Below are 13,098 nucleotides of genomic sequence, written 5' to 3' on the forward strand. Positions count from 1 at the left end.
AGTAAAGCTCCACATCAACGAAAACATCACACCTGTTGCCCAGCATCACAGGAAGGTGCCTTTCCACTTGCAACAAGCCGTTGATGACGAGCTACAAGACCTTTTACAATCAGACATCATAGAACGCACGTCTGGACCCACCCCTTGGGTATCACCGGTCGTGGTGGTCCCGAAGAAAGGACAAGACAACAAAGTCCGGCTATGCGTGGACATGAGAGCGCCCAACACCGCCATCGAACGGGAGCGACACCCAGGGCCTCATATCAGTGATATGATCACAAAACTGAATGGTGCTACCATTTTCTTCAAACTTGACCTGAACAAAGGTTACCACCAACTGGAGCTCCATGAACAATCGCGCTATATCACGACATTTACCACGCATCAAGGCTTATTCCGATACAAGCGCCTGAACTTCGGCATTTCATCAGCCGCCGAAATCTTCCAGGAAACAATCCGAAAGGTCATACAAGGGATCCCGAACTCCTTCAATTACAGCGACGACCTGCTGGTCTTCGGCAAAGATCAAGTTGAACATGACACCGCGCTGGATAGAGTGTGCCACGCGCTACTGCAGGCAAACCTGACACTGAATGCCAAGAAGTGCGAATTCCACAAAAGCACCCTCAAATTCTATGGCCATACCTTTTCAAGTGAAGGCATGACACCAGATCCCGACAAGGTAGCCGCACTTGCTGACACTCCGACACCCAATGATGTAAGTGACCTCCGCTCCTTCCTGGGAATGGCGAGCTACTGCGCGCGATACATCCGCGACTACGCCACCATCAGCTACTCGCTCCGAGAACTGACACGTCAAGGACAACCCTTTGAGTGGTCACGAGCGTGTGCCAAAGCCTTCGCAGAAATAAAACAAGCTGTTGGGTCTGCCACTAACCTAGCATACTTTGACACAAACAAAAGGACAGAGATCACTGTTGACGCCAGTCCGGTGAGTCTGGGGGCCATTCTCGCCCAATACCGTGAACATTCTGATCAACGGCACATCATTGCCTATGCGAGTCGCAGCCTCACGGACACGGAAAGAGCATACTCCCAACCGGAGAAGGAAAGCTTGGCTGTGGTGTGGGCGTGCGAACACTTTCACTTGTTTGTATATGGAAAACATTTTACCATCATTACTGATCATCAAGCCCTCCTCACAATCTTTGGCAATCCCAACGCTAAGATGCCACCCCGCATTGAACGCTGGGGTTTGAGACTCCAAGACTATGTGTACACGATTGTTCACAAACCAGGAAAAGCTGAAAACCCTGCGGACTATATGTCCCGCCACCCGTTGCCGAGTGCCACGAAAACTGAATCTCTTGCAGACGATTACATCCATTTCGTCATTGATGCAGCGTGTCCTCCTGCAGTTCCCCTGGAAACCATCCAAAATGCATCTGCTTCTGACCCGCTGATTCAAACTGTCATGACCCACGTGCGCACCAACTCCTGGCGCAACGCAATGAACACCGCGCCTGGATCGGATCCTCCCCTGCACGACCTCACAGCGTTCCACCGTGTTCGTGAGGAATTGTCCATCAGTGATAACGGCCTTCTCTTGCGAGGGGGAAGGATCGTGATTCCTCACAACCTGCGCCAAGGCATCATTAATCTAGCCCACGAAGGACACAGAAGCCTGAACGCCACAAAAAAGACTTTGAGGGAACGAGTCTGGTTCCCCTCTCTCGACTCCATGGTAGAGACAACTCTAAAAGACTGCATGACGTGCCAACTAGTGAGTCGTGAAGAATCACCAGCACCTCTTCAAATGTCCGAACTGCCAGATGAGGTGTGGAAGCAAGTAGCGGTCGACTTCTTTGGACCGCTCCAGTCTGGACAATACATCATGGTTGTCATGGATGAATATTCAAGATTTCCCTTCGCACACATGATAGCATCCACCAGAGCAACTGCTGTCATTCCCGTACTGGACGACATCTTTGCAGCATGGGGCGTCCCCGCAAGAGTCAAGTCCGACAACGGGCCTCCGTTCAATGGCCATGAGTTCGCGGAATTTGCGAAGCATCTCGACTTCAAACATCACAAAATAACTCCACTGTGGCCGCAAGCCAATGGCATGGTAGAGAGATTTATGGGTACATTAAAGAAAGCCGTCCAACAAGCAGAGATAACACGCCGCGATGTCCAACAAACTTTGAACGAAGTACTAAGGGCCTACCGGACCACTCCCCACAACACCACGAATCAGTGCCCAGCCACAATAATGTTGGGAAGGACACCGAGAACAAGAGTGCCCATGGTAAACACCACACCTCAATCAAGGACCGTCACTGTAGACCACGAAACACTAGTCGACATTGACAGGGAAAGGAAACAGAAAATGAAGACCTATGCAGACAGTCGCCGGCACGCCAAAGAAGCTGATATCCGCGAAGGTGACTGGGTCATAGTGAGAGGAGACCGGCGAACGAAAGCAGACAGCCGATACCTGAACCTTCCCTTACAAGTCCACAAGAGGAAAGGAACCATGATTACAGCCAAAGCTGATCACAAGCAAATAACGAGAAATATATCTCACTTCAAAAGACACTATCCAGTGAACAGGCATGAATCATCCTCAGGCCACACGTCAAGTGACTACCAGTCAAAACGACAACGCTGAGATCCACCATTATCAACAGCCGAGAATGGCCAATAGTCCTGAGCGACGCCGACACACGCCAGAGAGAGAGACTCGCCCCAAACGCCTGGTGAGGAAACCACGGCGACTCGTCGAAGAAATGTAGCACCACTTCTTTGAACAAAAGGGGGAGATGTCGTGTCGTCATGCCTGACTGTCCAGTGAGACAGGTCAGGCAATGAGGAGGAGGAAAGAGGGACAGGAAAAGGAGGAGCAATTAGGTTGTGAGCCAGTAACTTCCTGGCAGGGAATAAAGAAGGTTGCCCCTGTTAGAGCTCCGTGTCCTGTGATCATTTGGGCGGGCTAAAGCGCGACAACGCCTGGCACACACTGGTCAATTAGGAGGCAGCAAAGAAGAGTGACAATGATGCCAACGAGTGGTAAACAATGGGTGGGTTGCAAGCCCTTTACAGTAGGTAGGAATGTGACCACAACCTACAATTTACTACCTAAGTGGACCCTGGGCTCCGCAATCTACCCCACAGATCTGGGTTTGTGCAATTCTCTTGCACCCCTCCCAGAGCCTGCTTGCCATAACTGAAGGTTGAGTCGAATCGATTGTGGGATGTGTGAACACTGTACAACTTTATTGATGTCACTGATAATGTGTGTGGTGATGAAATATGCAATATCACCTGTGATTACATTTAATGGTGGTATTTGTGATGTTGTCTGTGACATCACGTGAGAGGTCGTGAACAGTGCATCGGGGGAGTGAAGTATGCCATGTACATTGTTTATATAGTGACTTTGAATTGCTCTCTGAATTGAGTCTCTGTGAGCAAGGCCTCGGATTCTAAGGAAACCCCGAGGAGTAACTATCGCTGTATTGTATGTATGCTGCAAATGCTATAGTTGCTGTTCAACTAAACTGAACTCGGAATTTAAAAAAATATATATGTTCACCAAGCAACCATTCCACAACCTATATCAGCAGCAAAGCAGGTCAGAGCTGGTAAGGGTTGGGGGAAAACAGTTAAGATGCTGGTGCTAGGGAGTTGTAATTCTTTGGGATGCATGTATTACTTGAAGCAAACAATAAGGCATACAAACTGTGTCTGAGTCTTCCCACATCAGGTAAATATTTGTGATTAGTAGGGCTGGTCTCATAGATAAAAGCTGCATCGGAAGATGTTTTTTTATTCTAATCCTTTTGCTTGATTACAGCATGTACAGCATGCAAACTCGAATCTCACAAAAGAGGTGTTGGGGGATAAACAATTTTGAACAAACACTGTCAAAGTCAATAGACCTGGCTTCCAATTGGAGTCCAAAATTATTTTGCAAATGCCTACTGTAGTAAATTAAAAAAATAAAGAATACAAATATATATATAATGCATCTGTGAGATAAAGAATATAATGCATCATGAGTCAATATACTTTTGATATGTAAAATAGTCCCTTGTGCATTGCAATGTAAGCACCCCATAGTAGTCGGAGCGAACACCAAACTGTCAACAGCATGAGGTAAGGGCGAAGTACTCTGAGCAAAGCTAAAGCCCTCTCTATGTATATTTAAATAACTGTCAAAAGCAGTTCACCAAAGAGTTATTCTGTTACGCCAACCCTACGAGTGGAGCCGAAGATTTCACTCTATATCAACGTATTTGCAATATATATGCAAAAAATACCTTACTTTTATAGACAATTATGAAAAGAAACTTTTGAAATATTTTATGAATTAACGGTCTGACATACGCACTGAAAAGGGAAAATAAATTCAACACCAACTGACTATGTGTGTCTGTGTAGGAACGTGGTTCGCTGCTTCCTTCAGGCTGCATTTTGGGCTCAATGCAGAACAAATATGTCTTTATTGAGGCTCATGTGGATGGTCATTATGCAATGACCCTCATTCATGCATCACTCTATTGAATAATATTCAGGGGCAGCTACTCCTCTGGAGCCGAGAAGTGTCGCCCCACTTAAATGACCCCAGAAAAGCACCAGAGAGTAAAAATGAAATGGTAATGAAGTCAATTCATTACCATTTTATTTTTGTCAACCCGTCCCGACTCAGGAAGGGGCAGAGCCTGCTGAGTGGCTTCAGAGGTGGGCTGTCTGTGCACTAGTTTACACTGTGCATGACACTTTGGCCGGCCATCTTGCAACGGCCAGCCTGACATGCGCACTACCAGCCTCTCACCCAGCTGTCCGAGACAGCTAGGTTGAGAGCCTGCACAGGCCTCTATGCTCTCTGGATCACTGAGAGACGCTGCTCCCTCCAATCCTAGCACTTCTCCCATGCTAAGAGCTGTACCAGGATTGGTAAAGTAGGTTAGCTGGGGCCCTGGATGTGATGTCGGAAAAGAAGAGGACCAGAGCGAAGAGGACGTGTCTGCGCAACCAGTTAAGTGATTTTTTATTTATTTAATGTATTAATGTTGTGTAGTTATTTTATGCTCACACCAATTTGCTCACCCCTCCAAATCGGCATACTTGCTAGCCGCCACTGTTAGCATTCCTAAAACTTTGATTTATCCAGCCATACCATGAATCCTAAATCTCGATATCGCGATGTAATTTGTTACACCATCACAAAGTTTTGGCTTTCTAACCAGCACCACATGGCATTCTGGGACTTGCAGTTTCATATTTCCAACAATTAAAACTATTTTTATATAAGCATTTTATACAGCTCTGTCATTTAAGTGCTTGTAAATTGCGGTTGTTAATAATACTCAGTTAATAGTGCTCAATTTACATATTTTGTGAGGATGGAACACCAAAGCTGCCTTGTGGTAATCAAACTCATCACCTCCAGGACAATGCATTTGTCACCACTGAAACCTCAGCTTGATGAGCTTTCCCGCCAGCTAAGTGGGAGAGGTATGGCGCAGTGGCAGAGCAGCTGACTCCAGGGTGCGGGGTTCATAGTTCGATCCCATGCTTTTGCAGCAGCTCAGCATCATGTGACTCTGGGCAGTAGCTCACTTAATCTCCTCAACGCATCCTCCCCTCCTCCCCCCCCCTCGGCACCTGGATACCCTTAGGGGTGATAAGACGCAAGTGTGATTTGCCAAGTCACAACTCCCTCCAGAGCAAGTGCTGCTGGCTAAAGTGTTGAGGGCGTTGCGTGTGACATGGGGGAAGCTATAGCATGTTACATTAGGAAGAAACAGGAGGCATACCACAAGATAACCAGGCTGGCTGTCACTACTTCAAGCAATCCTAGATAGTCGGGCAGGACCTGAAAGAGCAAGCATTGGCAAAGCCAAAAGGTTTGATGCTTGCACTAGACAGATGACAACATCAATAAAAATGCCTGTTATAGTAAAAAGAAGAATTTAAAATGTATTTGAGTATGCAATGCGTGGATGAGATAAAGAATGAAATGTGTGATGGGAGGATGAGCTTTTCAGATGTAAAACTGCCTTGCAATAGATAAGGAAGTGCTCATCCAAATAGTCAGTAGAAAGAAGGCAACAAAAAAAATGCTCATCTTGGCTGATCCAAGATGTTTTTTACAATGCCTCATGGCGATAGAGGAAGATTCCCCGGCCAAAGAAGCCAATGGTGAAGCATGCTGAAATAAGGCTCTTTGCATTGTGCATATAATATAATATGTATGCCAATAACGGCACGAGCACCCTTACAAACAAATCTAAAAGATATAAACTATTACAATATGCAAAAGTGGCAACACAGAAATTAAATCCGTCTTGAAGAAAACGTTAACCAGTTCAACCTCATTTTTTCTGCTTCTATTCCTGCATCACAACTTTAGTTCCAGGTTTTTAACAGACTTTTGTCATGAAGAGGCGGCCAGGTGACATTCTATTAGCTGTAACTGCTCCCGCGAAGAAAAAAAAGACATCACTGTCCACAAAAGGTATTTCGGTTAGTAATAACATTCTTATTCCTGGTGAGAAAAATACCCTTGCTAGCATTTGACACGGCCTGACTAACAATGGCCTTCACTGTGCCTGGGGCAGCCAGGGACTGGATTACAACCCCTGACCGAGCAGCAATGTCAGATCTCAAGTTGCTAATTGTCAAGAGTAAATTCTTGCAGCCAATCCTGGCTTTCTACCAGGCATAATACTGCAAGTTGTAGTTTTACCTTAGAGATCAAGAAGAAGTGATAAGGAAAGGGGCGTGGCGGACGATTTTACACTTGAGAATGGACTATTTAAAAACAGCAGTAGAGCCACAACTAACCACTGAGAAACAGAAGGATCACAATCTTCTAATTATATGACTCCAGAGACCACACACGCTGAGATACATTGAGCAGCCCCCTGGCATACCGAGGCGCATTATTGCATACGTTTTAACACCCTGCCACAGTGAGCGGCACCCAGACACACTTGCCAGAAACACTGAGCATCACCCCAGCGCACTGAGCAGCACCCCGGCAAAGCAGCTAGGAAAACTAAGCAGCACCCTTCAACAGTCAGCAACACTCTTGCAGCACTGAGCAGGCACCTTGCCACAGCAACCAAGAGCTTAGAAAACTAAGCAGCCATTTTCCACACTGAGCAGCACTCCTGAAGCACTGAGCAGGCACCCTGCTAATGCTAACCAGCAGCTTAGAAAACTAGGCATCAATCAGCCTTGTAGACTGAGTAACACCCCTCAAGCACTGAGCAGGCGCCCTCCCACAGCAACCAACCACTTAGAAAACTAAGTAGCATCCTTCTACCCTGGGAAATAACCCTAAAGCACTGAGCAGGCACCCTGCCACAGCAACCAACCACTTAGAAAAATAAGCAGCATCCTTCTACGCTGAGCAATACCCCTGAAGTACTGACCAGGCACCCGTCCACAGCAACCAGCAGCTTAGAAAACTAAGCAGCAACCTTGACACTGGACAGCACCCCGTGTGCAATAAGCATTACCCGACACAGAAGTTAGGAAAACTAAGTAGCACCTTTTTACATTGAGCTACACACCTGAAGCACTGAGCAGGCACCCTGCCACAGAAACCAGCGGCAAAAAAAAATAAGCAGAAACCATTGCACTGAAAATCACCTCAAATGCAATGAGCAGCACTCCGGCACAGCAGTCGGGAAAACTAAGCAGCACCCTACTACAATGAGCAGCACCCTTGAAGCACTGATCATGCACCCGTCCACAGCAACCAGCAGCCTAGCAAACTTCTACACTGAGCCACACCCACGAAGCACTGAGCAGACACACTGCCAGCCACAGCAACCAGCAGCTTAGAACACTAAGCAGCAACCTTTACACTGAACAGCACCCCATGTGCAATAAGCGTCACCCCGACACAGAAGTTAGGAAAACTAAGCAGCACCTTTCTACACTGAGCTACACAACAGAAGCACTGAGCAGGCACCCTGCCACAGAACCCAGCGGCAAAAAAAATATAAGCAGAAACCATGGCACTGAAAAGCACCCCAGATGCAATGAGCAACACCCCAGCACAGCAGTCCAAAAAACTAAGCAGCACCCTAATCAGGCGCCCGACCACAGCAACCAGTGGCTTAGAAAACTAATCAGCATCCTTCTACACTGAGCAATATCCCTGAAACACTGAGCAGACACACTGCCTGCCCCAGCAGCCAGCAGCTTAGAAAAGTAAGCAACAATTTTCTACACTGAGCAACACCACTGAAGCACTGAGCAGGCACCCTGCCACAGAACCCAGCAGCTTAGAAAATTAAGCAGCAATTTTCTACACTGAGTAACGCCACTCAAGCACTGAGCAGGAACCCTGCCACAGCATGAACACAACAGGGATGGGAGGGTCCAAGGGAATTTTTACCGACCACACACAACTATAGCCACCTAATTAAACAGTTTCTAACAACAAAGAATAGTGGTGGGTCACAAGAACACAAGGACAGACTAACTAAGCAACTGACAAGAGAAAAACTGAAGCCAAACATACTCCCCAGTGGTGTATGGTAGCATAACTAGGCTATGATCAACAGGGTACTTCGTTCGTGTGGAAAAAATACCCATCAGTAGTCGACCTGTACCGCCCTTTTCATCATATGGGATCCTTCACACCACGAAGGAAAGGTGTTTTCACCAATGCTCGAATTGTTGGCAGGAATGGAGCCCAGTGACCTATACAAAATTTGTGTAGGCGGTAGGAGACAACTGTTGAGCAGTGCAAAAAATAATATGTGTAAAGACGAAAAAGTGCTGTTGGGACTAAAATTAGATAGACAGGAGGCGAAAATATTTTAATCGAGACCTCTCTGCTTCTAAATCAATAAAAAAGAAGTACGATTCTAGTAGTTTTAATGAATAGCTACTATTGAATTTTAAACTGGTCAACATGTTTCTGCAGATTTCAAGGACCCCAGTGGTATCCACTGCTTTCTTCAGGACTGGTAACGCTACTGCTTAAAAAACAGGGTGCAAAATATGTGAAAAATCATAATGAAAATTCATCACCTGGGTATTGTGAGTAAAACGTCATTCTCCCAGCAATTTTAGCGGAGAGAAAAGCCTCACCTCACCTGGCTAGGGCGCAGGTAGTTGAAGCACCGCTCTCACCGTCGGTACTCCGGGCGTCCCTGGACGGTACAGGTCGACTACTGATGGGTATTTTTTCCTCACAAATGAAGTACCCTGTTGATCATAGCCTAGTTATGTTACCATACACCACTGGGGAGTATGTTTTGGCTTCAGTTTTTCTCTTGTCAGTTGCTTAGTTAGTCTGTCCTTGTGTTCTTGTGACCCACCACTATTCTTTGTTGTTAGACCCTGCCACAGCAACCAGCAGCTTAGAACACTAAGCAGCAACCTTGACACTGAAGCGCACCCATGTGCAATAAGTATCACCCGACACAGAAGTTATGAAAGCTAAGCAGCACCTTTCTACGTTGAGCTACACACCACAAGCACTGAGCAGGCACCCTGCCACAGAAACCAACAGTAAAAAAAAAAATAAGAAACCATGGCACTGAAAAGCACCTCAAATGCAATGAGCAGCACCCCGGCACAGCAGTCGGGAAAACTAAGCAGCGCCCTACTACAATGAGCAGCACCCTTGAAGCACTGAACAGGCACCCACCCGTCCACAGCAACCAGCATCTTAGAAAACTAATCAGCATCTTTCTACACTGAGCAACACCCTGAGGCACTGAGCAGGCACCCTGCCAGAGCAACCAGCCGCTTAGAAAACTAAGCAGCAATTTTCTACACTGAGTAACGCCACTCAAGCAATGAGAAGGCACCCTGCCACAGCAACCAGCAGTTTAGAACACTAAGCAGCAACCTTGACACTGAACAGCGCCCCATGTGAAATAAGCATCACCCGACACAGAAGTTAGGAAAACTAAGCAGCAAGGCACCCTGCCACAGCAACCAGCAGCTAAGTCAACTAAACAGCAACTCAAGAGTTTGATCAACATCCCAAGCTCAAAGAGCCGAACCCCGGCAAAATAAACATCAGTTAAGAAAACTAAGCAGGGCCATAGCACGTTGATCAAGAGCCCGGAAGGACTGAGCAGCACCCTGACACAGTAAACATCAGGCATGAAACCGAGCAACACCATGATACTGAGATGGGCTATTTTATTTACAATCAATGCAAATAAGATGAGTTCTGTCTAAAGGCATCTCGCTAAATAAATACAGCTGTGGAAGGTAAACTAGAAGGTAATCTCTACATACATTATGATATTTATTGGTCTCATAAAGTAAAATAGCAGCCTTGAAACTTCCAGGCGCCCTTCTTGCCCTCTGCACAGACCCAATATGTTCCTTGCAACTGAGACACACTGACTTTCTGAAAACATGGTCTGCACTAACGAGGCCCGCCGTTCAGAGGCAGTTTTCTGGTCCAGAGTCCAACATCGATTTGCATTTCCTTATTAGCTCCAGGGTCCAAAGTTTATGAAATGCCATCAGTTTCCTTTTCGAAAGGAATTCAGAATAGACAGTGTTAAAAGGCAATAGCTAGGTCGTGTGTCATACCTCAATGTTTCCCAAAAAATTGGGGAAAGTATAGCTGCATTGCAGCTGAATTAATGTGGCATTTCTAAAATGAAAACATTTAATAGTTAATGTGTTAATGCAAAGGTAACCAAAGAGCTACCAAACACAGGAACATGGAACATCGGAAAGGGACAATATCGCCCAAAATAGCAGAGAAGGTGAACAGATTCCTGGAGATACAAACAAATCTCAAACCACTGACCGCCTCATCCTCCACTTCGTATCCCCCGACCCCGGAGACAAAAATCCTCCCATTCCTAGTCAGAGGAAGGAAACCCCCGACATAACGCCTAACATCTTTACCTTTAGAGAGAGAGGGGGCGCCAGACAACCCTGAGGAGAGGGACAGACTCCTGGTGAGAAGAGAAAAGAACCCAGCCCCCTTAGGCCTTGCTAAGTCTGGAACTTAACAAGGTCTCAAATCAATGCCCTCAGCCCCTCACCCCATGCATATCGCTTAGAAATGGATGAGGATGGAGAGCCCCGGAATAACATGTTTCTGGGGAGAACAGGAAGATTAAAACCTTCCCTCCCCTCCTTCCCCACACACACTCAAATGAGTATGGCTGCGTAGTATATGAAGCAATTAGGCACATATTTCTGTGAAGACAAACAGGAGACCCTCTGGGGAAAAGGTTCCCTTTCATTAGTAGAAAGCTGAATAAATGGCGGAGGAGAGGGTGCAGAGACGCCCCAGACACAGTCTGACTAGATCCTTAGAAGGAGAGTGCACAGACTCGCCCCCCCAAAAAAGAGGGTGCTGGGCGCCCCATAGAGAGCATGCACAACATGACCCAGAGAAAGGGGGCGCACAGCCACAAAACAACGTGTAACAGGACTAGAAGGAGGATGCTCTGACCCTTCGACGTCACGAGCATGGACTCTCCTTAGATGGGACACACGGGCGCGCACAATGAGGACAGTAAGGGGCCACGCAAAGACCATGCACTGACCCCTGGAGAGGGCACAGTGACCTAAATAAAGAAACGCAGTGTCTCTTTGGAAACAGGAGACGGAGAACTCCACCACTCAGAAATAAAACACAGGAGACCTCAGGTCGATTGTGAGAGTATCTATTGTATATTGTATTGATATAGCGCTTACGACTCCTGGCGAGGCGTTGAAGCGCTTTTGTGGAGAATAAGAGGTGACAGCGCGGATCTCCGGAGAGACTCCCGCAGGCACCTGTGGTGAATATATGAAGATATAAAGAAACACCATCCAGAGAGGAAGGCTGGTCTGTACCTGTGAATAGCCTGGGGTCCGGTGCGTGGATCTCCGGAGTGGGGGCGAGGGGAGTACAGGGCTTGAAATTTAGGCCGGGCGAAGAGCCCTAAAATACCCGCGTCCCCCCAGAGATTAGAAGTGAGGGCAAGAACTCACTAGAACGCGCGGAAGAACGGTCGGTGCCGCGCTCCGTTCCCGCCTAGCCGGCTGCCTCCTCGAAGGCACTGCCCTCAGCCCTCACCGGGCAGCCGGGCTCCCCTGAGCCCCTCAGAGCTGCCGCACGGCCCGCCCACCCCGAGGCTCACCTGCCGCCGCCGCTGCCTCCCGCGCCGCCAGCCTGGTAACTCCGGGAGACGCGGACACTGGATCCTGCAGGAGTGCGCCACGGAACGCAGGTGTCGCTGTGCGAGGCGCCCGTCCGGGAATCCCTTCCTGGAGCGGCTGGGGCAGCGGTGACGTTACCATCGCAGCAGCGCCCTCAGCCGAGGGCGCTGCCTGCCCCTACTGCGCCACCGGGCAGGGATCATCGACCAGAAACAGCCTTACGACTCCTGTAGCCCGCCAGTTAATCCATTTCACTATTTTCAAATGGCTTCCGTTATGGAGTAACTTTGCAGTTTGGACCTTAACTTTGGAGTTGAATTATGCTTATTTTTCCAAATGGTATTTTTATTTAACAAACATAATATTAAGTATTTGAGGTGCGCTTAATTATGCTTATTTTTCCAAATGGTATTTTTATTTAACAAACAAAATATTTATTATTTGAGGTGCGCATATGCTGTGACTGATTCCAGTAACGGGCCATTTGTAACTGGTCGACTGGAATTTACAGTGGGGCTTAAACGACTTGTCTAGAAGGAGTGGTCACCACCATAATTAGCAGAGGAATGGATCGTTTTGTAGCATTTGTTTAGCGCCTTATATTCAATTCAATTTTATTAATATATGATTTGGAACTCAATTGAGATCCACATATAAACAAAGCATAAAGGACAACAGAAGTTACAAAACATAAAATCCTTAAAATGCATTCTATAGACACAGGAACTGGAATATGGAAATTATATCCATTAATATAATTCTGAAAAACATTAAAAAAACTTAAAGATTCTGTAACAAAACATTTCATTAGGGGGTTAAAGATAGCATCGATTAAAGATTTGGCAGATAAAATGCTTAGTTGTAAACAAATTGGTCTCACCCACTTTCGGCGATGAGCCATTAAGGCAGGGCATATGAAGAGAATATGGGCGATATCCTGGGTCGAATTATTGTTGTTACATAGGTTACATTTGTCCG

The 13,098-nt window shown here is 46.9% G+C and overlaps 1 protein-coding gene across 2 annotated transcripts in view; it reads right to left on the reverse strand.

Annotated features, from left to right (window-relative positions):
• Nucleotides 1–12,366, reverse strand: part of TMC5 (transmembrane channel like 5) — a 571,516-nt gene extending 559,150 nt beyond the window's left edge. For both annotated transcript variants that reach the window (XM_078665241.1, XM_078665242.1), the window contains exon 1: nt 12,102–12,366. The gene's annotated coding sequence lies outside the window, so the exon portion shown is untranslated. The remainder of the gene's footprint in view (nt 1–12,101) is intronic.
• Between the last annotated feature and the right edge of the window lie 732 nt (nt 12,367–13,098).

Source organism: Lissotriton helveticus, chromosome 10 (assembly GCF_964261635.1).
Source record: "Lissotriton helveticus chromosome 10, aLisHel1.1, whole genome shotgun sequence".
Lineage (NCBI taxonomy): Eukaryota > Metazoa > Chordata > Amphibia > Caudata > Salamandridae > Lissotriton > Lissotriton helveticus.